This window comes from Lissotriton helveticus, chromosome 9 (assembly GCF_964261635.1).
Source record: "Lissotriton helveticus chromosome 9, aLisHel1.1, whole genome shotgun sequence".
In the NCBI taxonomy this organism is placed as follows: domain Eukaryota; kingdom Metazoa; phylum Chordata; class Amphibia; order Caudata; family Salamandridae; genus Lissotriton; species Lissotriton helveticus.
The window spans coordinates 82140993-82167536 of NC_136070.1; positions in this window are offsets into that span (position 1 = coordinate 82140993).

The following is a 26544-nucleotide window of genomic DNA, read 5'->3' on the forward strand; positions in this document are numbered from 1 at the left end:
CATCTCACCTACAATGAAGACCTTGCACTCTTTACTGACAAAAGACTTGCATTAAGCCCTCAAAGGTACCTTATCCAACAGAGTTCCCTTTAGCCCTATACTCCACCATGCCCTCACCAACACATAAGACTTCCCAGATGTACTCGCCCATGAGATGCTTAAGGGTGGGCTCACAAAGCTAGATAGATATCAACCAGTCGAGTTGCAACTATTTTATGGGTAAATCGCTCCACTTCCAATGTTCCTACCTCTGGAACACTCTACCACTCCACAGCAGATTCAAACTGGACATACTGAAATTCAGTATGACTCTACTGTTCCACTTTGCTTATGGACACTAGATTCAAGGAGACCTAACCCTGGCCTCTCCGGCTGTCTCCTGCTGTCACTGCTACCATGCCATACTGCCTGAAAATGCCATATTGCCTTGGGCAGCTTCTTGGCAGTGTGAGCAAGTTACCATAGAAAAATAAATGAAACAAAAAAAAATAATTAATTTACCATATTTTGCAACCACACTTTTGAAAACATTTTCTAATGCCCTGATTGATCACTCCTTACTACTTATTGTGCATACATACTTTCAAAAAAAAATTGAAAACTCATCAACTCAATCACCAACGACAACCTTTGAAACAATCAACTATAATGAACATGACAACAATATTGCCCAAACAGCAACTCTAAACACATAAACAATAAACTTCCCAACCCATGGGGGTTTGTAGAAGCCTTATTGCCAGACACCATGCCTGAAAGTAGTGATACATGTTACCAGTTAACAATCAATATCACCATAACTCCAAATATAATTGAAATCAGCAATAAAAATGAAGACTTAGGTTCCACAGTCAATGTATTTTTAAAAAGATTTAGGGCCTTATTTAAATTTCGGTGGATGGGTTACTCCTTTACAATGAAGACGGATATCCCATCTGCTGAAATATATATTCTATAATATATTTGGGATTTATAATTCGGCAGATGGGATAATCGTCACCATTGTAACGTAGTAACTCTTCCACCAAAATCTAAATATGGCCCGTAGTCACAGATTTACTAATACTTTGCTCTGGGTTTGCGTTGAATATTTTTTTTAAGGTAGTACTCAAAACACAATTGCCGAGGGCAACATGAATATCTGGAATGAAATAGAAAAGAACATATACCAAAGACTCAACCATAACAATGATCACAAAAACCTTTACTTGTGCACACAATACTATTGTGTAACTTTGCAACCAGCTATTTGGCTCATGCAAGCCACAGACACATTAGCAGATGAACGGGATACAAATCACAAGAGAGTCTTCCAGTATCTATATGCAGAGCAAACTCTATCATAGGTATCTCACAAAACCTATCATGGATACCCATCAATTCCATATTCTAAAATATTACCCTAGTACGAGAATCCCAAACATTTGAACATGCCACCACTGAGCAAGTGTAATTATACAATACCCACTAAAATTATTTTCAAAAGCATTATGGAATTAGTAAGGATTACCCACAGGAAAACTGCAATTAATAAACATCTGGCATTTGACAACAGAAGGGATGGGTATGACTAAACAGCCTCTCTCATCTGAAACAGAGTAAAAATAAACCTACTAACAAAACCTCAGTGACCAACAATTTGGAATGCATGCTACTAAACAGCAGATAAGCAATTGCTAATACTCCTGCTATTACGAAATGCAGCTCTAGCCTGTCAATGCAGCCTGGATATCACTTTAATTTCAGAAACATGGTTCTCTCTCAGCATACACCTCCTTGATTTAAGGGCCCCAAAGAATGCAAAATGTGAAAACACAGAGGAAATAGAAAAGAAGGTGGTGTAGCGTCCACCACCACTGTCTCTTTTGAAAAACTAATTTAACTTTTAAGTATACAGGACAAATCAAATAAGCACCTTAATAGTATTATTAGCAAACAACCACCCAGGTGACAATACAATCTACATTAAAGAGCTAATTCACCCCTCAACAAATTCATTGCCGTCCCATAATCATTAGATACTTCTCTGACATTTCAATTCCTGATGGAATGATAAAGGAGACATCTCAATAACTGGACTGTCCTCATTACTTAGAGAAGCTTAAGTATAATTTTTCCTGAAACAATCTCACTGCAAAGAAGCAACCAGGAACCTTCTTATTTGACACCTAACACATGTAAAGGGGGATAATTCAATCAAATTGATTGGCCATTGCAGTGAGCGCTGCTCTATTATCAGCCCAGGCAGTGGTCCAACAGAAGCTTGGTGCACTCAGACACATTAAATTTTTTGGGTAAACAGATCAAATGTGCTTTGTACATAAACAACAAAGTTAAATAGAGCTCAAGCACCTTCATAGACTGAGCAGCAGCTGTCTTAAAGTTAATTGTAATATATCAATCTCATTAATAGCAAATCTATGTTTGCTTAATCATCAACATGTATTACATAGTTGAATCACATAAGTGTTTAAAGGTTTTCCAGTCAACCTGAAAGCTGGAAAGGGAATTTTTACAAACATATATTTCATCTTCAGCAATTGCATTAACTTATCTACATTGCTTTTTTCATTATGATATGAATAAATATCCGACAGCAAAAGATGGCTGCAACCAATGCTTAAGAGCCCTGGTGGACAGCCCTGAGGAGAGTGAGAGACTAAGGGGTCCATTATGATATCGGGCGGATTGCCTCTGCCAGGCTGGCGGTAGCCACTGCCAGCCTGGCGGAGGCAATCCGCCCGATATCATAACCAGATTCCCCCCCGCCATATTAGGATGACGGGGGGGACCACAGCGGATGGAAAGACCGTCCGCCGCTTTTCGGCCGGGTAGGAAAAAGGAATAATATGGTGGCCGTGTCTAATAGACACCGCCAGCCATATTAGGATGTCTGGTTTTCAGTACCTTTCCGCGGCGGCGATGCCGCCACGGAAAGGCATGCGGTCTTCACTGTCGGGGCCCCCTGCGGGCCCCCAGAGTGAAGTACAGGTGGGGGGTGCACATGGGGTTTACTTGTGGTACCCCCTTTCATTGTCATTTACAAAGCGGCAGGCACCACGCGGTGCCTGCCGCTTTGTAATTGACAATGTGAAAGTGCATTTTCAGCATTGTGGCGGGAGGTGCAGAGAGCACCGCCCGCCACAATGCTGTAAAAACAGGATGTGCCTGCCACTGTGGCGGGCACATCCTAATAGCACCCCCAGGACCCCCGCCCTTATGGCGGGCGGTCCCGATTTACGATGAGATGACGGGCGGGCAAAGTCCGCCCGTCATCCTAATGAGGCCCTAAGACTTGGTAAAATTTACAGCCGAGACCACATGTACAGACTGCAGAGGCTGCACTAAATACACTGTGGGAATTCTTCCCAAGTTTGACAGGTCTAAGATTTGACATGTGGCACAGTTTATTTACTTTCCTAGAGACTTAATGTCCCACATTGCCACATCAGGGTCCACATGTAATATCAAAGTACAATGAATGCAAATACTAATTTAGAAATGGAGTTATTGTACACATATAACGTTCAATTTCATGTGTCTAAAACCTTTCATTTCCAATTTATACTTTGAAAAAATCGCCTTGTTCAAAATTCACTTTTCATCCACTTTTAAGTACATCACATTAGGTTGACGTTTTTCTATAGTGCAGATGTTATTCTAAAAGGAAGGAGAGAATCAACACCAAAGTCAGATTTATCATGTCACGCAAGGCCACCTTGTATGGCCCTGCATCGCTTGATAAATCTGGAATAACGCTAGGCAACGCGAATCGCTGCCTTTTGTTACTCTGACCAAAGGGAGGCATTCCATGGATGGAGCGTGGGTGTCCCATTGATTTTGGTGCATTCACGCATTCCCAGATTTACTATTAGTGTTAAACCTGGGAATGTGTCAAAATGCTTAACCTCCCCAGTGGAGGCGTAACGAGGAGGAATATCTTTATTTCTTCTCATTTCTCCCTCTTTCTATATGTGCTGTATTCTGCAGCACACATAGAAAGAGGAAAATGCCTCTCAGGATTGTTTTTGTGCAGGAAGATCTCCCTTTCTGCACAATAGCAATCTTGCTTACGATACAGGTGCCCTAGCATCATAGTGCAAGGGTGCCTGCAGTGGTGCTAGGCATCCAAAAGTGCGCCTGCGCAAGGAAGGGACAGGAATCTGCAGTATGATGTTAAATACAGTGATGTCCTGCCCTTTACCTTTCATGCAGTGCAGCAAGGTTGCTTGCTGCATTGTGCAGTGGAAAGTATGGTAAATATGCCCAGAGGTGTCTAGGTTGAGCTTGTTGGAACTTCAAATGTGTTTTTTTAGGCCTTTCTATAGACGGCTTTAGCAGGTTTAGCAGCTTTAGCCAGTGATTAATTTGTAAAAAAAGAAGTGTAGGTGCTGAAAATGTTGCCAAGGAGGCCACCGCTCACTTCTTCCTCCGGTGAGCCCCACTTTCAACACGCTCACTGCCTCAGTCTCTATCTTCTAACCTTGATCTGTTGTCTGTCACCTAAGTCTTTGCTCTAAGAGTCTATCCTCTCACCTCTCTAATTGTTTTCTGTCATCTTTTTCACACCCTGTATTTCTGATTTGCCCTCTTTCCATTTTAGCCCTGCCCTTTTTTCTCTTCACTTTTATCCATGCTCTGCTCTCTCTCCCCTCGATCTTGGCTCTTTACTATCACTCTCTAGCAGTGATTAGCTGTGTCTCCGTTTTATCATTTGTCTGCTTTTTTTCCGCTGTCCTGTCCTCCACATCCTTTCATTCTGTCTTCTCTCTTCTTAATGCTCTCTTCTTCACATCATGGCTGCTTTCTCTTTGTATCTGATTTGCTCTCCTCCTTTTCTTCTACTTTGCGCCATTTTATCTCTCTCGTCTCTTGTAGTTTCTTGTCCTTTTTACTCTTGCTGTCCCTCATCTCTAAAACTGCTGCTGCCTGGGACCCCTGTCGTCAGCCTGTAAATGTCCCTGCTATTTTGAACTCTGCATTTTCCTGTTGTCATTCCTAAAGAAGCGGAAGATGACATGTTTTACTTTCTTACCTACACCGAGTGCAGAAACAAAATGTACACTAAATGAAAATGCTTTTTTGCATGTATTGATCAGTGTAGTAGAACTGGGTTTATTGCGGAACAGGCGGCTGCTCGAGCACAGCAGGTCATGTCACTGCTAGTGCTGCCTGTAATTAGTAGGTCCAGGGATGACGACGGCATCGGCATCCACTACTCAGCTTGCTGTGACCCTGCCTGCTACAGCACAGGCATTGTCCCCAGCAGTAACGCTGCCAATGCCAGTAAGTATGGCTGTAGTGCCTACGGGACTTACTCACGCTCAGCAATTACCATGCTGAGGTGCAGCGCACAAACGCTGTGTTGGGCCACAGATGCATCGAGCACATGGAGGATAGCAGCCATGCAGGGCTGCCGGATATGTTACTCTGGCTACGCAACAAGTGGAAAGCCAACACTTACTTTAATTTATTTTTCCTCAAGAGCCCTCACTCACTCCCAAGTTCTAAGTGCCCCCTTGCAGCTTCCTTGCCTCAACTCCGTCATGAGCCAGGCCCCAGCTACAATTATCCAATGGGAGGTTTAGGCTCAGACAGTGGCAGGGTGCAGCAGACTAGGTGAATAGAATGGAAGCCATAGTTTGTCAATGACTTCTTGGATTTGTGATCAGCGTGATGACATCTTCACTAACGTGGGGAGACACAATCATGCCTGCCTGGACAGGCGTAAGCCAGCCTGCCTATGAACATTTACCAGCCAGTCATCATACAATGTATGTTAATCTTTTTATTTTGAATTTGAACAATTAATATTGAGAGCACCACCTGCAGGGTCAGAAGTTGTAGCCCCGGCCCTGTGAAAGAAGTGCCGGTACTGAGCACCTGAAAGCACCTGCTCAAATTAAGCACTGGCTTTAGCTGTTTGGGTAGATCGTATGCCACCATGGCACACCTTACAAAACAAACAACATACACACATAGACGACATACCTTTTACAATATAAGTCAGAGTAAGGGGCTTTTTGACACCTCTCTTCAAAAATTAGGTATTGTGGCTCAGGTTGCTTTAGATAATGTCTCACAGGGCCAACACTCGAGAGCGGGAAGCGATCAGTACAACGCGGGCTGAGCCATGCGTGCCATTTCTCCACAAGCAGAGCCACGCTTGCCCTAACCACACACATGCCATAACCACACATATCCCTTTACCAGTCATTCCTTTACCATGAAACTGCATGGTAAAGGCATGCGTGGTAAAGGAATGCATTGTTAAGATGCATTAGTTATTCAGGCAGCGTTGTAGAAGTATACATGATTTACCCTTTCACACCTCTCTCATAAAACCCTCAGAGCTTGTATCAGCCAAGGCATCTCATGGATTCATACATCTGACCAGTGGTGCCAGTGCAATGCATTATTGTGACACTTCTTCCAAGCAGCTCCTCTTTGGCCTGTGCAGCAGTTCATTTACATCTGCAGCTCAATACGTTTTCCCTCCTCCTACCGGGCTGCACCCTTCATGAATGACCAGGCTAGTGCTTAAATTATCCCTCACTCACTTAGCCTTTCATGTCCGCATTGATCCCACCTGGGTTGTTCCCTATTATCCTGAAATTCTCTTCATATCTGCTTACTAGTTCTTATCCTTGCTCTCCCATTCATTTGAACCTTCTCATTCTTCATGTTGCTTACTCACCTCCATTCCACTTGGACATCCACCTGCTTCATCTTTCTCCCCGATGCTTACCACAACTGAGGCTTGTCTGTGTTGTATACTGTTCTCAATCCCCTCTCAAGATTTGCAGTATGAGTCCCTGGCAAGGTTGAAAAGTGTTGCATTTTCCTCCCTGCCTACATCAGTCAGTATAGTGAGATGACACACCATGACCTAATAAGCTGCAGACGCTCTGTGTGCAGAGCAAGGTCGCCATGCAGCCTGCTCTGGTGTGCCAGTTTTACCTAGTGCCCAGCTTGAATTCCACTTGGTGGTCATAATAGACTATTCTCTCTGTCAGATTCCAGTGATCTAAACATTGATCACAAAGTCAGTCCGGGCTCCTTTAAAATAGAAGAAGGGCGGCATGGTAAGACACAGTGATATCAGTGATGAGTTTTAACTCACTAAGCTTTCGCTCTATGGTAAATATTGCAATTCATTGAGTATCAGGTTCATTATTGCTTTCAAGATAATTTGCTAATAGGACAATCTTTCACAGCACCAATGTACAGAATAGAATGCTCAGTCTGGGGAGAACCATGCTCCTAAAGGTTGGAGAGAAAATAACAGCCACCCTAGGGGATACTTTAAAGATTTTCCAAACAGGGTCAGAGCTCAAATCTTTCTCCTCAGGTGAAGTGTCATATTGGGGTTCCCCTCCTCCGCCAAAGGGGCTGCATTTGAGAGTGATTTCCCTTGTCTGTGCCACCCTGGATGGCTGTCTGGTATTGGTTTGTATTAGACCCAGCCATGTTTCTAAATTTTATTAATAAAAAATCAAGCATGATTGTATTGGACTCAGAAAAGGGAAGATGGAGGGGGGGTGACATTTCTCATTGTTCTGTTACCGGGCTCACTGCAGCACTACCAGCTCCCTGATTCACGGCCGAGCTTGGCTCCGCCCCCAACCACCAAGAACGACCAGCCGGGCTTGGCTCCGCCGGTCCGACGAAAGACCACAATCCCCAGGATCCCTTGGGGCATAACGCTGACGCCACCACCGAGCGCGCCAGGAGGCGCTTAAAGCAGCGGCAGGTCCCTCGTCCCGCGAGGACGCGCGCGGGATGTGCCGGACGAAGCCCGGACAAAGGGGGGACAGTCTGTGACAGTCCGTGACTGGCCGTAACTGGGCTGGGCCAGGAACCCTGCTTGTTTTTGTCGAGGTATATCATTGCCACCTGTCAAGTAAGAAAAATCCTTGTCAACATACCCCTGAAGCCTCTGTTGATCTATCCAATTGGTAAACGAGTCTTCTTTCCGGTGGTGATACTCCTAGCTGTCTACTAACTAATTGTTTTCAACATGTCCAAACTAAGGTCTTCATCTGTACCTAATACTATAGATAATTATCTGGTTCAGGTGGTAAGCAAAATAAATAGCACAAGACGTATATCGCTGGGCTTGAGGTCACCACCTGGCACTTCTACGCAGGGTTATCTGCTGGATTCTACTGTGTTAGAAGTCCCGGTACAGGTACATAGTAGTGATGCATCAGCCACCGAGATAAGCCTCAATGCTAATCTTGATTTGAATATCTCTTCTACTGTTAATCTAGACAATGACCAGGGTGACCAGTTAACCATAATAGAAGATGATTCCCCTCCCCCTGTGTCTGCGCCTACGACTAGAGCTATAAGAGCATGCAGAAAGGGTCAGAGCAAACGGGGTGGGTTACGTTCTAGCAGAAAAAGAGCAGCATCTCCACTGAAAGCAGTTGCCATAATAGAGAGTAACGGGGAACAAGGTGAAAATTAGATACTTGGCGATGAATTGATTAATAAGCTAGTGAGTATCATCGACTCCAAGATGAAATAATTAAACCACTAGTAGCCAAAATTGATCTATTAACAGCTGAAGTAAATAGATTAGGGGGACTGTTAAATAAGACAGTGGCGGAGGTGGGTAACATACCAACCTTAGTCACAAACAGGGTTGTACCATCAACAAATATCCCTAAGGGAGGGACAGGGGGTAATGGTGATGTTAGACCAGTCCCGCCTCATACTCATACTCAGCAGACAGTTGGTACAGGTGCCAGGGAAATACACGATAAAGACTTACCACCAAATACTACAGGGATTGGTGTTGACCAAGGCCTAGTCCAACTTATTGTAGAGGCTTCTCCCCTTGTCCTGGTTCTGGCTAATGTACCTTCGCTAAGACCAGGTCAAGTCGAATCCACTTCTTCTTTGATTAGCAAAGCATACTATTGGCTTTGTAATAATATGATGATATCTCCGAGGGGAAAACAACTGTTAGCAGGGGAAATCACCATGGCAAGAAGGGTGGATTGGATAGGGAATAGCGCAAAAAAACAAAAAGGAGACTGTGTAGTTCTGCATATTCTAAGCCCAGAGGAACTCCCGGAGCTTCTCAGATGTATATTTCCTCCGCAACGCAGGACTGCCGAGATTGTTCCACTAACCTTGGACTTTTTCTATAGGAGAGGTAGCACAGTGAACCCAAGTATTTTAAAGACAAAATGGAACTCGGTAACAAATAACTGGGGTAGGGTTGCACAACCTAGCGAATGGGGAATCAATGTTGAAAATAGATTTGCGGCATTGTCAGACCTGAATGAATGCGATTCACTTGAGAGGGCAGGTACTGGTGTGGTCCAGGACTTGGTTGAGTTAAATATGACCTACACTTTAGCTGCTGAAGATACTGGTTTTTCTAAGGTAACTCGTATGGCCGAAGGAAGATTAACAGATGACATACTCCCTTTGGCTAATAGCAAGAAGAACGAACCCTTAAAGCTGCCGTCGGAATCCATCGCAAAGTCTGAGACTGATGTGTGTGCTGCTGTTTCTGTCATGGATACTAACAATGAAAACATCACAGGGGGAGTAGTTGTTACTGATGGTACTAGCAACGAAGGTATGTTGACTGGATTCAAACAGGAACTACTAGAAGAAAGTGTTTAGAATCCCCTAATAATGAACCCGGATGGCATTGAGGATAATAGGGGGAAAATTTTCTCATGGAATATTGCAGGCTTGGGTTCTAAACTGGACTCTGGAGAGTGGCTTCGATTTGTTAATTCCTTCGATCTATGTATATTCCAGGAGACCTGGTTATGTGAACCATCTTTTGCTCAAGGTTACTTGAACTACTTTGTGCCAGCTTTAAAAGGCCCAAGGGGCAGACCAATGGGTGGTCTAAAAATTTGGGTTCGGCAGTCTTTGAGACTTGATGTAAAAGTAAAAGAAACTAGCCATAGAGACATTCAACTAATAACATTGAATTCTGATATTTTGGGTACATTAGACATCTACAATGTATATGTGAGGAGATCTAAGTGAGGGAGATCAGAGGTATTGGTGGCCCTGGGCTCCCTACTTGATATAAACTCCCAAGATAATCATATTGTCATTGCAGGTGATTTTAATCGAACATTTGAATCCTTAGCCATAGATGATGATTTTCTAGGGGATGAAGAGGATTGGCATTGGGGGGTACCTAAGATAGAGTTGAAACCAGTTATGCGCTGGACCGAAGATGTGATTAGTATGAATGCCCTATGTTTTGAGAAAGGTCTGAGGGCATTAAATGGTAGGACGTCTAGTGACAAAAATGGGTTCATGACATTTGACAATGGGCGGCACAGGAGTAGAATATATTATGTACTCTGTAGTTTACAATTATGGCCGATGTTAGGTGACATGGAGGTTGTGTGGAGGAGTGAGAGTGATCACAATCCTCTGTGTATAAATGGTGGTCATTACCCAACAGTACCACCTGTGCTACAGCTCTTGTTCCACCCTTAACTGTCCCTACTAACGATATGCGTAGGTTGAGATGGATAATGTTGCAACTAATCAAGAGGCTATGGATAATATCAAAATCGAAGCTGACAAAACGATAGCAGCCATGGAACATATTAATCCTTCTAGTTTTGCGCTGAATGGCCTGGCAGCTATCCACGACACTCTTTTTTCAGTAATTAAAAACCACTTTTTGAAGCCTGTAAAAGGCAAGGGTGAGAGAGTTCCCAAGAATGCAAAATGGTATAACGTTCATTGTAGGGATGCACGAAACGCCCTAGGTACTGCCCTAAAGGGTAGGGATATTATGGCTATACAAACCGCAAGACAGGAATATAAAGCCAGTATAGCAAACGCAAAGAAAGCTTGGGATGAGCATCACTGGTCCGAATTAAAAAGGGCTAGTGACAAGAATGATTCTAGACTGATCTGGAACATTGTTAAATGGGGTGGAAAGGGGAAACCTGAACCCCCCAATAACAACGTCCCGGTAGATGAGTGGGTAACATTTTTTAGAACTCAGTATGCTACGACGAAACAGGTTACATCTATAGCAGATAAAGACTATACCCACTTTAAAGATACATTTTTTAGTCTACAAGAAATCCTGGTGGCTTTGAGCTCGGCGAACAACGGCCGTGCACCAGGCATGGATGGTGTACCCGCCGACGTCTTTATTAATGATAAAGAACGCTGGTGTAAGTACATCTGCCTCCTAATTAACAACATCGCCAAGGGTGCAGAGGTACCGATATCCTGGGAGGGAGCAGTAATCATACCAGCGTTCAAGAAAGGTGACCGATCCCAGCCCAGCAACTACAGGCCAATTAGCCTTATTGACTCCGTACAAAAAATAATAGGGCGCGTGGTCGTGAATAGGCTTCTTGACTGGGCTGAGGACAATGATGCTTTGTCACCGTTCCAAGCGGGATTCCGTAGGTCCACAAGTACTGTGGATCAGGTTTTCCACTTTAACTTACTGCAATGGAAGACCGTGGTGCTGGGTGGAGGCAGCCTATATGTGGCTTTTGTCGACTTGCGGGCTGCCTTCGATCTTGTGCCGCGGTCAAAGTTGTGGTCTGTTCTTAAGAACCTGGGTGTTCCTGATGATTTACTAACTCGGATAATGCGGCTCCATGAATCAACATTCGCCAGAATCCAGTGGGGGGGCCAGGGTCAGCAGACTGCGGACTGCCCGGTAGAGCTGGGCGTTCGGCAAGGGTGCTCAATGGCCCCCACTCTTTTTACACTGTTTATCAACGGTGTTGTATCCCGCATGTTATCGGCAGAGTTGGATGCCCCTTCATTAGCTGGTACTAAAATACCAATTTTAATGTTCGCGGATGATACGCTCATCATATCAAAAACTCCAAGTGGCCTACAGCGAGCATTGGCTATCTTTGATCTATTTTGCGGTGAGCACGGTCTGGAGGTCACTGTGTCCAAGACTAAACTAATGATTTTTAATCCGCATCCTAGTTTTAAATCCAAAATCATTATGAACGGTCGGCCTCTAGAAGTGGTGAACATTTTCACTTATTTGGGCATTCATATCTCAAAGAAGAATGGTTGGAGTAAACATATAGATATAGCTACATTAAGACATAGGCAACTATCAGGTGCTATCAGTTCCGAGCATAGAAAGTCCCTGACGAAACCTATAAAGCCTGCTTTGCAGGTATATGAGGCAAAGGCTCTTGGCTCTGCACTATACGGTGCTGAGCTATGGGGTTTCGAGAAGGTGGATGCCTTACAAATCTCGGAAAATAAGTTCTTTCGGTCTATAACTGGTCTCCCGAAAAGTACTCCCTAGCTGCCCCTCAGGTATGACTTGGGCAGAAAAACGGTTACAGACTTGGTCAGACTTCGACCAATCCTGTATTGGAGAAGGCTCTGGACTACGCCTGAGCTTTCCCATTATGCTGAGGGGTTTTTAGATATTATCAAAGTGGATACATTTCATAAAAACAGGTGGCTTAACTCCCTGAAAGCAATTTTGAATGACTTGGGAATGAGTTCCTTTTGGTCAGACCCAGCTGGAACAACTTTCCCTACCAAAAGTACCTTAAAAGAAATTTATTGGGAAAAGGTAGCCTCTAGGGGTTGGAGCAGCACTAGCATAGGATCTATGACTGAGGGATTTTTAGAGGCTAAGTTGTACCCTAAATCTGGAATAACGCAAGGGAACGCAAATCACTGCCTTTTGTTACTGTGGCCCAAGGAGGCATTCTATGGGTGGAGCGTATGTGTCCCATTGATTTTGATGCATTCACACATTCCCAGATTAACCATTAGTGTTAGACCTGGGAATGCGTCAAAATGCTTAACCTCCCCAGTGGAGGCGTAACAAGGAGAAATATCTTTATTTCTTCTAATTTCTCCCTCTTTCTAAATGTGCTGTATTCTGCAGCACACATAGGAAGAGGAAAAAGCCTCTCAGGATAGTTTTTGTGCAGGATTATCTCCCTTTCTGCACAATAGCAATCTTGCTTATGATACAGGCGCACTAGCATCATAGTGCAAGGGTGCCTGCAGTGGTGCTAGGCATCCAAAAGTGCGCCAGCGCAAGAAAAGGACAGGAATCTGCAGTATGATGCTAAATACAGTGATTTCCTGCCCTTTCCCTTTCATGCAGCGCAGCAAGGTTGCTTGCTGAATTGTGCAGTAGAAAGTGTGGTAAATATGCCCACAGGTGTCTAGGTTGAGCTTGCTGGAACTTCAAATGTGTCTGTTTAGGCCTTTCTATAGAGGGCTTTAGCAGCTTTAGCAGTTTGGGTAGATCCTATGCCACCATTGCACACCCTACACAACATACAACATACACACCTAGATGACATACCTTTTACAATATAAGACAGAGTAAGGGGCTTTTTGACACCTCTCTTCAAAAATTAGCTATTGTGGCTCAGGTTGCTTTAGACAATGGCTCACAGGGCCACCACTCGAGAGCGGGAAGCGATCTGTACAACGAGGGCTGAGCCATGCGTGCCATTTCTCCGCAAGCAGAGCCACGCTTGCCTTAACCACACATATCCCTTAACCACACATATCCCTATACCAGCCATGTCTTTACCATGAAATTGCATGGTAAAGGCTTGCGTGGTAAAGGAATGCGTTGTTAAGATGCATTAATTATTCAGGCAGGATTGTAGAAGTATCCATGGTTTACACATTCACGCCTCTCTCATACAACCCTCAGAGCTTGTATCAGCCAAGGCATCTCATGGATTCATACATTTGAGCAGTGGTGCCAGTGCAATGCATTATTGTGACACTTCTTCCAGGCAGCTCCTCTTTGGCCTGTACAGCAGTTCATTTACATCTGCAGCTCAATACGTTTTCCCTCTTCCTACCGGGCTGCACCCTTCATGAATGACCAGGCTAGTGCTTAAATTATCCCTCACTCACTTAGCCTTTTATTTCCTCATTGATCCCACCTGGGTTGTTCCCTGCTATCCTGAAATTCTCTTCATATCTGCTTACTAGTTCTTATCCTTGCTCTCCCATTCATTTGTACCTTCTCATTCTTCCTTTTGCTTACTCACCTCCATTCCACTTGGTCATCCACCTGCTTCATCTTTCTCCCCGATGCTTACCGCAAGTGAGGCTTGGCTGTGTTGTATACTGTTCCAGATCCCCTCTCAAGATTTGCAGTATGAGTCCCTGGCAAGGTTGAAAAGTGTTGCATTTTCCTCCCTGCCTACATCAGTCAGTATAGTGAGCTGCCACAACGTGACCTCATAAGCTGCAGAAGCTCTGCGTGCAGAGCAAGGTCACCATGCAGCCTGCTCTGGCTTCCAGCAACTGTGTGCCAGTTTTACCTAATGCCCAGCTTGAATTCCACTTGGTGGTCATAATAGACTATTCTCTCTGTCAGATTCCAGTGATCTAAACATTGATCACAAAGTCAGTCCGGGCTCCTTTAAAATAGAAGAAGGGCGGCATGGTAAGACACAGGGATATCAGTGATGAGTTTTAACTCACTAAGCTTTTGCTCTATGGTAAATATTGCAATTCATTGAGTATCAGGTTCATTATTGCTTTCAAGATAATTTGCTAATAGGACAATCTTTCACAGCACCAATGTACAGAATAGAATGCTCAGTCTGGGGAGAACCATGCTCCTAAAGGTTGGAGAGAAAATAACAGCCACTCTAGGAGATACTTTAAAGATTTTCCAAACAGGGTCAGAGCTCAAATCTTTCTCATCAGGTGAAGTGTCATATTGGGGTTCCCCTCCTCCGCCAAAGGGGCTGCATTTGAAGTGATTTCCCTTGTCTGTGCCACCCTGGATGGCTGTCTGGTATTGGTTTGTATTAGACCCAGGCATGTTTCTAAATTTTATTAATAAAAAATCAAGCATGATTGTATTGGACTCAGAAAAGGGAAGATGGAGGGGGGGTGACATTTCTCATTGTTCTGTTACCGGGCTCACTGCAGCACTACCAGCTCCCTGATTCACGGCCGAGCTTGGCTCCGCCCCCAACCACCAAGAACGACCGGCCGGGCTTGGCTCCGCCGGTCCGACGAAAGACCACAATCCCCAGGATCCCTTGGGGCATAACGCTGACGCCACCACCGAGCGCGCCAGGAGGCGCTTAAAGCAGCGGCAGGTCCCTCGTCCCGCGAGGACGCGCGCGGGATGTGCCGGACGAAGCCCGGACAAAGGGCGGATAGTCTGTGACAGTCCGTGACTGGCCGTAACTGGGCTGGGCCAGGAACCCTGCTTGTTTTTGTCGAGGTATATCATTGCCACCTGTCAAGTAAGAAAAATCCTTGTCAACATACCCCTGAAGCCTCTGTTGATCTATCCAATTGGTAAACGAGTCTTCTTTCCGGTGGTGATACTCCTAGCTGTCTACTAACTAATTGTTTTCAACATGTCCAAACTAAGGTCTTCATCTGTACCTAATACTATAGATAATTATCTGGTTCAGGTGGTAAGCAAAATAAATAGCACAAGACGTATATCGCTGGGCTTGAGCTCACCACCTGGCACTTCTACGCAGGGTTATCTGCTGGATTCTACTGTGTTAGAAGTCCCTGTACAGGTACATAGTAGTGATGCATCAGCCACCGAGATAAGCCTCAATGCTAATCTTGATTTGAATATCTCTTCTACTGTTAATCTAGACAATGACCAGGGTGACCAGTTAACCATAATAGAAGATGATTCCCCTCCCCCTGTGTCTGCGCCTACGACTAGAGCTATAAGAGCATGCAGAAAGGGTCAGAGCAAACGGGGTGGGTTACGTTCTAGCAGAAAAAGAGCAGCATCTCCACTGAAAGCAGTTGCCATAATAGAGAATAACGGGGAACAAGGTGAAAATGAGATACTTGGCGATGAATTGATTAATAAGCTAGTGAGTATCATCGACTCCACGATGAAATAATTAAACCACTAGTAGCCAAAATAGATCTATTAACAGCTGAAGTAAATAGATTAGGGGGACTGTTAAATAAGACAGTGGCGGAGGTGGGTAACATACCAACCTTAGTCACAAACAGGGTTGTACCATCAACAAATATCCCTAAGGGAGGGACAGGGGGTAATGGTGATGTTAGACCAGTCCCGCCTCATACTCATACTCAGCAGACAGTTGGTACAGGTGCCAGGGAAATACACGATAAAGACTTACCACCAAATACTACAGGGATTGGTGTTGACCAAGGCCCGGTCCAACTTATTGTAGAGGCTTCTCCCCTTGTCCTGGTTCTGGCTAATGTACCTTCCCTAAAACCAGGTCAAGTCGAATCCACTTCTTCTTTGATTAGCAAAGCATACTATTGGCTTTGTAATAATATGATGATATCTCCGAGGGGAAAACAACTGTTAGCAGGGGAAATCACCATGGCAAGAAGGGTGGATTGGATAGGGAATAGCGCAAAAAAACAAAAAGGAGACTGTGTAGTTCTGCATTTTCTAAGCCCAGAGGTACTCCCGGAGCTTCTCAGATATATATTTCCTCCGCAACGCAGGACTGCCGAGATTGTTCCACTAACCTTGGACTTTTTCTATAGGAGAGGTAGCACAGTGAACCCAAGTATTTTAAAGACAAAATGGAACTCGGTAACAAATAACTGGGGTAGGGTTGCACAACCTAGCGAATGGGGAATCAATGTTGAAAATAGATTTGCGGCATTGTCAGACCTGAATGAATGCGATTGACTTGAGAGGGCAGGTACTGGTGTGGTCCAGGACTTGGTTGAGTTAAATATGACCTACACTTTAGCTGCTGAAGATACTGGTTTTTCTAAGGTAACTCGTATGGCCGAAGGAAGATTAACAGATGACATACTCCCTTTGGCTAATAGCAAGAAGAACGAACCCTTAAAGCTGCCGTCGGAATCCATCGCAAAGTCTGAGACTGATGTGTGTGCTGCTGTTTCTGTCATGGATACTAACAATGAAAACATCACAGGGGGAGTAGTTGTTACTGATGGTACTAGCAACGAAGGTATGTTGACTGGATTCAAACAGGAACTACTAGAAGAAAGTGTTGAGAATCCCCTAATAATGAACCCGGATGGCATTGAGGATAATATGGGGAACATTTTCTCATGGAATATTGCAGGCTTGGGTTCTAAACTGGACTCTGGAGAGTGGCTTCGATTTGTTAATTCCTTCGATCTATGTATATTCCAGGAGACCTGGTTATGTGAACCATCTTTTGCTCAAGGTTACTTGAACTACTTTGTGCCAGCTTTAAAAGGCCCAAGGGGCAGACCAATGGGTGGTCTAAAAATTTGGGTTCGGCAGTCTTTGAGACTTGATGTCAAAGTAAAAGAAACTAGCCATAGAGACATTCAACTAATAACATTGAATTCTGATATTTTGGGTACATTAGACATCTACAATGTATATGTGAGGAGATCTAAGGGAGGGAGATCAGAGGTATTGGTGGCCCTGGGCTCCCTACTTGATATAAACTCCCAAGATAATCATATTGTCATTGCAGGTGATTTTAATCGTACATTTGAATCCTTAGCCATAGATGATGATTTTCTAGGGGATGAAGAGGATTGGCATTGGGGGGTACCTAAGATAGAGTTGAAACCAGTTATGCGCTGGACCGAAGATGTGATTAGTATGAATGCCCTATGTTTTGAGAAAGGTCTGAGGGCATTAAATGGTAGGACGTCTAGTGACAAAAATGGGTCCATGACATTTGACAATGGGCGGCACAGGAGTAGAATATATTATGTACTCTGTAGTTTACAATTATGGCCGATGTTAGGTGACATGGAGGTTGTGTGGAGGAGTGAGAGTGATCACAATCCTCTGTGTATAAAGCATAAATGGTGGTCATTACCCAACAGGACCACCTGTGCTACAGCTCTTGTTCCACCCCTAACTGTCCCTACTAACGATATGCGTAGGTTGAGATGGATAATGTTGCAACTAATCAAGAGGCTATGGATAATATCAAAATCGAAGCTGACAAAAGGATAGCAGCCATGGAACATATTAATCCTTCTAGTTTTGCACTGAATGGCCTGGCAGCTATCCACGACACTCTTTTTTCAGTAATTAAAAACCACTTTTTGAAGCCTGTAAAAGGCAAGGGTGAGAGAGTTCCCAAGAATGCAAAATGGTATAACGTTCATTGTAGGGATGCACGAAACGCCCTAGGTACTGCCCTAAAGGGTAGGGATATTATGGCTATACAAACCGCCAGACAGGAATATAAAGCCAGTATAGCAAACGCAAAGAAAGCTTGGGATGAGCATCACTGGTACGAATTAAAAAGGGCTAGTGACAAGAATGATTCTAGACTGATCTGGAACATTGTTAAATGGGGTGGAAAGGGGAAACCTGAACCCCCCAATAACAACGTCCCGGTAGATGAGTGGGTAACATTTTTTAGAACTCAGTATGCTACGACGAAACAGGTTACATCTATAGCAGATAAAGACTATACCCACTTTAAAGATACATTTTTTAGTCTACAAGAAATCCTGGTGGCTTTGAGCTCGGCGAACAACGGCCGTGCACCAGGCATGGATGGTGTACCCACCGACGTCTTTATTAATGATAAAGAACGCTGGTGTAAGTACATCTGCCTCCTAATTAACAACATGGCCAAGGGTGCAGAGGTACCGATATCCTGGAAGGGAGCAGTAATCATACCAGCGTTCAAGAAAGGTGACCGATCCCAGCCCAGCAACTACAGGCCAATTAGCCTTATTGACACCGTACAAAAAATAATAGGGCGCGTGGTCGTGAATAGGCTTCTTGACTGGGCTGAGGACAATGATGCTTTGTCACCGTTCCAAGCGGGATTCCGTAGGTCCACAAGTACTGTGGATCAGGTTTTCCACTTTAACTTACTGCAATGGAAGACCGTGGTGCTGGGTGGAGGCAGCCTATATGTGGCTTTTGTCGACTTGCGGGCTGCCTTCGATCTTGTGCCGCGGTCAAAGTTGTGGTCTGTTCTTAAGAACCTGGGTGTTCCTGATGATTTACTAACTCGGATAATGCGGCTCCATGAATCAACATTCGCCAGAATCTAGTGGGGGGGCCAGGGTCAGCAGACTGCGGACTTCCCGGTAGAGCTGGGCATTCGGCAAGGGTGCTCAATGGCCCCCACTCTTTTTACACTGTTTATCAACGGTGTTGTATCCCGCATGTTATCGGCAGAGTTGGATGCCCCTTCATTAGCTGGTACTAAAATACCAATTTTAATGTTCGCGGATGATACGCTCATCATATCAAAAACTCCAAGTGGCCTACAGCGAGCATTGGCTATCTTTGATCTATTTTGCGGTGAGCACGGTCTGGAGGTCACTGTGTCCAAGACTAAACTAATGATTTTTAATCCGCATCCTAGTTTTAAATCCAAAATCATTATGAACGGTCGGCCTCTAGAAGTGGTGAACATTTTCACTTATTTGGGCATTCATATCTCAAACAAGAATGGTTGGAGTAAACATATAGATATAGCTACATTAAGACATAGGCAACTATCAGGTGTTATCAGTTCCGAGCATAGGAAGTCCCTGACGAAACCTATAAAGCCTGCTTTGCAGGTATATGAGGCAAAGGCTCTTGGCTCTGCACTATACGGTGCTGAGCTATGGGGTTTCGAGAAGGTGGATGCCTTACAAAACTCGGAAAATAAGTTCTTTCGGTCTATAACTGGTCTCCCGAAAAGTACTCCCTAGCTGCCCCTCAGGTATGACTTGGGCAGAAAAACGGTTACAGACTTGGTCAGGCTTCGACCAATCCTGTATTGGAGAAGGCTCTGGACTACGCCTGAGCTTTCCCATTATGCTGAGGGGTTTTTAGATATTATCAAAGTGGATACATTTCATAAAAACAGGTGGCTTAACTCCCTGAAAGCAATTTTGAATGACTTGGGAATGAGTTCCTTTTGGTCAGACCCAGCTGGAACAACTTTCCCTACCAAAAGTACCTTAAAAGAAATTTATTGGGAAAAGGTAGCCTCTAGGGGTTGGAGCAGCACTAGCATAGGATCTATGACTGAGGGATTTTTAGAGGCTAAGTTGTACCCCTCTCTGGAACCTTATTGGGATAGTATAACTAGGCCTAGCGATCGAAACCTTTTATTCCAATTGAGAGCAGGTTCACTACCTCTTAGATCTCTGACTGCTAAATGGGAAGGTGGCCTGAATGTTAGCTGTCCTGGTTGTGGTTCCTCTAATGAAACTAAGGGCCATTTTTTATTTTCTTGCACAGCCTACTTGGACCCAAGACGTGTATGGCTAAAACCGATGTGCAAGAATTTAGGGACTACTAGTAGTATAGTTGCCTTGCGTATTTTATGTACCAGTAGTGAGATATGGATATTAATTGCAACTGCCAAATACCTTGGATGGGCATGGTCGATCAGACAGAGACTGCTAGTCACTTGACTATTCTCTGTCTGGGTAAACTGAATGGTCAAATAGACAGAGACTGCTAGTCATGCGACTATTCTCTGTCTAGGTAAATTGCCCGTATAATGTATCCATGTTATATTTATATAACCTTGTTAGTATTGGTATCTTTTTTAACTATTTTAAATACTTTTTTGAATATACTAATGATATATGACATTTTTAAATTTCAATTTGTACACGGAGTCATAAAACTGTAATAATATGCTTTATCTTTTTATTGTAATTGATTGATTATTTAACTGTATTTTTAAATTGTTCTTGCTTTTATGAGTGAAATCTCGAATAAAGCATATTTTGACTTGACTTGACTTGAATTTCTCAAATGATCTGACCCACAAGTAAAAACAGCTTCTAAACAATATTACATTACTTGTGATGTCCAAGGAATCTTTACTATCTCGTCATATTTACAAAGATCAGTTAGTGTTCAATCTGGCGGTGAGGCTGTAAAGAGCTTTCATGTTGCCAACATCTTTTCATCTGCTCCCCTGCAGCAAAACTATAAAGGGCTATTTGAGAACACTGGCTCAAGAGCAGGGCAACATCTTAGGTAGGTTGCAAGTTGGCGATGATATATTGTGAGTACTTGCCACTCAACTAGAATGATTAATGGGATGGTCCTAATTCTAGGTTCTTTACCAAGACATATATCTAATTATTGAAACACCTAAGACTGTAAGCATCTTTAGTGAGGGGATCCGGTCACTCCAGACAATTTTGAAAAAGGGTCATGTCAAGAGCCTTGACTAAGAAATGCCCCTGGCACTTGAAGTTTACGGTTCAGGCAAAAAAAAGTATTTCTAATACCAGAACACAGAAGTAGGTGAACATCCATATAAATCAATTCTTAAGTATTTAAAACACTGGAAATTCTTAACTCTTTAGTTGTTAGGATTCCAGTGAATGGTCATAGGAGCTTCTTTATTGTAGACACATAGGAGAGATTAGGGAACACAGAATGGTAGCCCCAAAAGTTTCACCTGAAAGCCTCTGTAATGGCCCTACAGCACTTATGGAACCTAGGTGGTCAGACAGTGGGAGGGGAAATTTGCATCCGTAACCAGTAATTTACCAAGATTTGCCAAAATCATTGGCACAGGAATTTTGACAGTTGTTTATGATTCCTGTCTATTATTTCTCATTGAATAAAAAGTCTTCAGAAAATGTTCTCATCAGTGACATAATTTTTTAACAATTCTTTTAGAATTTCATAATTCTCTCCAATGCTTTTAGGTATGTTTCATGTGATTCTGCGTTTGAAGATAACTCCCTAAACCTTTTAAACAGCAGGGATGTCCAGTTGATTTCTAACCTGCCTTTTATATTGAAGATTTTGGAAGAGGTGGCTGCTGTTAAGTTTAAAGGGTGCATGGTATCTAATGACATTCTTAGGGATGGTGAGTCAGACTTAAGGGTAACGGAAAAACCTAATTGATGATCTGCCCTTTGTGAAAAATTGGGTTACTGGTTTACTGGGATCTGAGCCCTTCTCAAACAGCAAACTTTGTTAGGGTAGGGCACAAGCAAACCCCGAATTAACCTGTGCTCAACCCCCCCAGGAAGCTTGCCACAGAGCATTTAGGCCTAACTTAGAAGCAATGTGTAAAGTATTTGTGCAACCCTTCAAAACAGTAATAAAGAGAACACACCATGCAAAAAGGATCTCAATGTAATGAATAAAATAAGCCCAAAGGGGAAAAATTCTAATCAGTAGAACCGGAATTATGAATTTTAAAAGGTTTTGTAAAAATTGTCAAACAAAGGGGGAACAATAGAGGGAAAATAACAAGGTCGCCCTACATTCATTAAACCTTACAACAATTGACCTGATTATGGAGGAACACAATACATTTTCATAGTACCGGGGGCAGGCTGAATCTATCTCTGCCAAGGATGCCAGTCATGCCCAGTTCCAAGTGTTTGTCGATTCACCAGATATCGTCTCATCTCATGAACAAAGCCAGAAAAAAGGTGTGAAAGGTCAGAAAGTACCTCACATAAGCATCACCAAAGGAGCTGCTGGTTGGTACTCACCAGTTTGCTCATGATATCATCATTGGTAAATTACACGACCGTAAAGAAAAGAAAGATTGTGTACAAGTTTTCTACGAGGTGAGTAGAGAACCAAAAAGAAGAAAAAGAATGCAGCCTCGATACTTGTGTCATTCTTCAACCAATCGGTCCCCGTGGTGTGAAAGAAGAACATTTTTCTCCAAGCTAAAATGAGTTGTGACTCACTTGCAGTTATAGATACTTTATTGATCGCAGTGATCACACTCAGGTTAAAAGAATGTTTTACACCATTTCAGTTAGAAATAATTGTGCCACAAAGTGCCAATTAGGGGTATCTGGTTGCGCTGAAACAAGCCAAAGTCACACTTTTGGACAACCGCAATTAAGCACAATTTGGCTACAGTCATCAGGTTAGGTCGGCTGAAATTTGCCTTCACAAATTCATACCAAGAGTCCCTTTCATGTTGCAGAGGGCCGCAAGGAGCAGGGAGAATCTTGTGGGAGACTGTTGGAGTAGCACAAAAATCCGGCCAGCGCAGCAGGAAGGCATTGGCTTCGTGTTGGCAGTCCCCCACTAGTGGTCGATGCTGTACCACAAAGAGGCGGCTGCCGGAGCTTCACATTGAATCACGGTGCAAGCAGCTAGGTCTCCATGCAAACGGGCCTATTCGCGATCGCCGAACAGCCCAAAAGCTTGAATTCAGCTCCCTTCAGCATCACCAAGGGTCTAGGCCTTGAGGGTTACCTCTTGGGGGACAGGAACTCACTGCAGCTGGGTCCAGGAACTGGTGCAGATCAGGAAGCCAGCAGACTAGCCCTTGGAGCCACTCCGATGTCCTGGGGTCAAGGATGAAGTTGTAGGTCCAGTTCTCTGTTCAGCAGACAAGAGGCAGCAGGTTAGCACAGCGGCAGCTTAAAAGAAGCAGTCAAACAGAGTGGTAGTGCTTTCAGCAACACAGCAGTCCTTCTTCCTGTATCCACACGTTCCAGACATGCACTGAAGAGTTGGAATCTGAGGTCCAAGTTGTGCCTTTATTTTGGGGAGAAGCTTTTAGAGGCATGCCTTTGAAGTGCACAGGTGCACTGCCTTCCTGGCCCTGGCTCCATGCTAACTACAGGGTGTGTGCAGCCCTTTGTGTGGACACTGAACACAGTCTATTCACGTGCAACTTGTTTGCCTGTTGCAAATGATTATTTGTTTATATCGATGAGGGCCCTGAATATTCACAAACAATACAGTTTTGCAAAAGCCATTGTAAAACAAAACAAAAATTGCCTGAAGGCTGGTGGGCAATGCATGTTTTTTATCTAGTCATTAACAGATAATCTATAGAAAAAATGTGAACAGCCTCAAAACGCCATAGGATGATCCCAAAGTACAATGGACAACCTAGAGAACCAATGTTTAAAGGAGCTCACAAAATGTTACGGACCCAAAACATACTCACTCTTTGTATTTTATTGTTGTTTATTTTTTGGATTATATGGGGTCTGCCACCCAACTAAAGCTAAATATAGTGAGAAGATACAGACTAATGTCCAATTGGGGTGCATTGTTCATATATAAGATCTTTTATCTTTTAAAAGTAATTGTTTTTAAGTGTGTTAGTCCAATAGACTCCATTATTAGGAACCAAGACGACAGAATGCAGTGCTGGCTTTTCACCTGAGAGCCAGGACTGGAAAAAGATGCTCCAAAGATATGACATTGTTAGGGGACAAAAAGTTACAGCTGGGCCACTGGAATTATGTAATCCTGCAACTACAGCATTTTCAGCAAAGAAAATCGATTTACCACACTCAAACATTCAAAAAATGCCCATACATGGTGCAGTGGAGTGCTAGACGTTTTGCAAATGTTAGATGGTCACCTTTTAGTTGATGATGGCTATGTTCAGGTAATACACTACTACTAATTAGTGAAAAATGAAATCTTTACCCAAAGAACATTCTGTGTAAAATGGAGAAAGGGGAATTACTACTGCCTCAAAATATGGTGCATTATAACACACAATTTGTCACTTAATTTAGTCCACCCTATCAGATTATTTGGTATTCCTTTGGCACATGTTTTCAGTGGCCCTGGCTACAAGTAATGCCACCAGATGACTCATCACTCGAACGACATGGTGATACTGCTCTGGATTTTTGCTTTTTTTTGTTTAACTCAAAGCAATGTGGGGTGTGTGGTACTGGTTCAATTCAGCCGACCTAATTGAATAGATCCGAAGACAATCATTTATTTTTTTTAAAGTATGGGACTGGAGCATTTTATCCTTTGTGACTGGGGGCCATTTTGAAGAAAGTAGGGCACTACAAGTGTGTACACGTGCTTTTTATGATCCTGGAGAATTTGGTACTGCAGAAGAGACTAAAGGTGCTTGTGTGTCCCATTCCGAAAAACAGATCACACCTGTGCTAAGTTTTTGCCAGCACAGTCTCAGGGGGCTTGCCCCATGCTTTTGTGCTTGCATCATTTTTTAACACTGATTTGGCGTGCATTTAGTACGCACACTGATGGGAAAGGGTGTTCGAATGAGCTCCCCCCAAGCATGTCCATGCATTTGGCTGACGTCGCACCAGCAGGGAAATCTCTGCCCCTGTTTAAAAGTCAAAACAGAAGCAGCCCACACAGTGAACGGTGCTCCAACACTCTTGAAACAGCTGGTCCAACTTTAACCAATGCACTTTTCCCTGTGCAGGTGTGGGTTCGCGGCTGTAATGGGAATACTGCATCAGCTGTGATATTGTGCATTGTCCTGGTCTAACCCCCATTACACACACACACACACCCAAGAGTGGGACCAGAGCCGGCTTTAGGGCAGTGCGACCAGTGCTGCAGCACTGGGCGCTGAACTGGGGGGAGGCGCTGACCTCAGGTGGGTGTGCTGTATTTAGCAATAATTTACAAATTAAAAGCAGCTGAAGCAGAGTTCCTTGTGCCTCCAGATTTCAGGCAGCAATAAAAATTACAAGATACCTCTTGTCAGGGCCGGTTTTAGGATTTGCGAGGCCCTGGGCTAAAAAGGAATGTGCGAGGCCCCTCTAATGTAGATAAGTGGCCCCTTGCAAGGAGACCATTCACAGACACTTTGGTAGGCCTATTGTCCAGCATTTTGTCGCCCCCCCACAGCTTTAACTTTAAGCCCACAAGCATTTCTCACACCTTCAGTTCGATCGGTGCTAGAATTGCTTGTGGGCTAAAAGTTAAAACTATGGGGGCGCAAAAATGATGTACAATGGGCCTCCCACAGTGTCTGTGAATGGGTCTCCTTGCAATTGAAGGGAGCGTCTCCCTCCCTTATATATCCAGATACCATCCCTGAGAGGCCCGGGGAGGGGGGCCCCTCCAATTCAAAGAAAGGTGACACCCTTCTTTGAAATGGATCGCCAGGATCCGACAGGACGCATCACCAGTGCGTGGCCCCATGCTGGTGAGCTGAGTGCGAGGCCCTGGGCAGCTGCCCACGGTGCCCATGCCTAGCGCCGGCCCTGCCTCTTGTAATTAATGTTCTTGCTAGAGAAAAGAACAACATTTTGTCTACTGGCAGTTTTGACTCGCCATAAAGTAGCGCAGAGGGTTAATATACCTGCTGCAAAGAACAGACCTGTATTTAAAGTGGATAGCTGAGGGGATTAGTAAAGCCAGCCTTTACAGGCGCTTTAAAACAATTGAAATGTATGCAAGAGAGGGGCTATGGAGCGATGAGGGTCTTGTTTGCCGGGTAGTATAGTGAGGGAATTTGAGAAGGAGGTCATGGGGGTTGTGGGGGCACTAAAAACAGACCCGGACTGGCCATAGCGGACACCAGGCCTTTCCCCAGTGGGCTGCCAGGGTAAGGGCCAGTTTTGGGCCTCTGGGGGACCGTTCTTGTTACTGGGGGCCGGCAAAATGAGTCCCCTGTAACAAAATGGCCCATGAAACCGGCCCTAGCAAACAGTGGAGACGCACCCCACACCCCAACCCCCCAGGGACCGGGCGCGCAGTTTGCCAGGGCTTGATTTGGTTCCCAGTCAAGCCCTGGCTTAACCCCTTGCATGCGGCCGCGATTCTGCGCCTGTGCGGCAAAATCGCAAGTGGGCGGGTTCATGACGGCCCCCAGCCGTCATCAGCACACGAGCACCGCGGTGCATGACGGACAT